Source organism: Odontomachus brunneus, unplaced genomic scaffold, assembly GCF_010583005.1.
Source record: "Odontomachus brunneus isolate Ranch 3 - 2012 unplaced genomic scaffold, Obru_v1 Obru_scaffold_405, whole genome shotgun sequence".
Lineage (NCBI taxonomy): Eukaryota > Metazoa > Arthropoda > Insecta > Hymenoptera > Formicidae > Odontomachus > Odontomachus brunneus.
This window is the reverse complement of record NW_022639855.1, coordinates 56385-57329: the sequence shown is the minus strand read 5'-3', so window position 1 is coordinate 57329 and position 945 is coordinate 56385.

The window sequence follows — 945 nt, the reverse complement described above, 5'->3', positions numbered from 1 at the left end:
GCGATCTGATGGGTGAACAACGTGATGGGCATTGGAATGTTGTTATTATGATACAAAGCATATATTTATTTATGATTCATTAAATCGAAAAAAGTTACATGAACAATATAAACAATTTTTACAAAGACTATTTCCAACTTTTTCCTTTGACGAACAGTTAGTCAAATTTCTTACTGTACAATATTGTAAAAGCGCGGCGCGCTTGTGCTTTATTGTCTTTAGCTGTAAGATAAGTCGCAGATAGCAGCTCTGCTATTATGTACGAAGCAGCTTATCCCACAGTGCAGGTGACGGAACGTGATTAATGAACACTAATGAGAACACTTAACAATTGTTTATTATACCGTACAGTTCCTCTTTGCTCCTTATACTTATTCCGCCAAGTCATACAATAGAAGTCTCTCCTAACGCGTACACACACGCACGTGCCCGACTCATGCTTCACGGTCGCACTAATAATAAACGTAATAAGACCGTCTTTCCGATCGTTATTATTCTAATGTCCTTTCGAGACTACCTCTAATTAGATACGCGAACTGATTCCGTATCCACAGCGTTAATTCGCCTTTAACTAAATGGTTTATCACCTGACCATAACCGGCCCACAAAACCGGAGCTCTTAGCTCTCTTCGCTACCCGCGAGACTCTCCTCGATCTTCTCTCGATCTTCTTCTTCTGCCTTCGTCTTTAGCTACCTATTTAAAGTATCGGCGCGAAGGAGAGGGAACCTCAGCTCTCGCTACGACATGAAGCTTTACTCTAATGTTGTTAATGTCGCTACTTATTCTAATTTCTTACAATATATATATATATGAATGAATGAATGATAATTTATTGATCCCCTTAGAGTTACAGTCTTACACCACCTCTTACATGCTCCTTCTCTCCGCTTACCACTACATTACAATATATTACCTAACCTAACCTTAAACCTATATCGCTCGC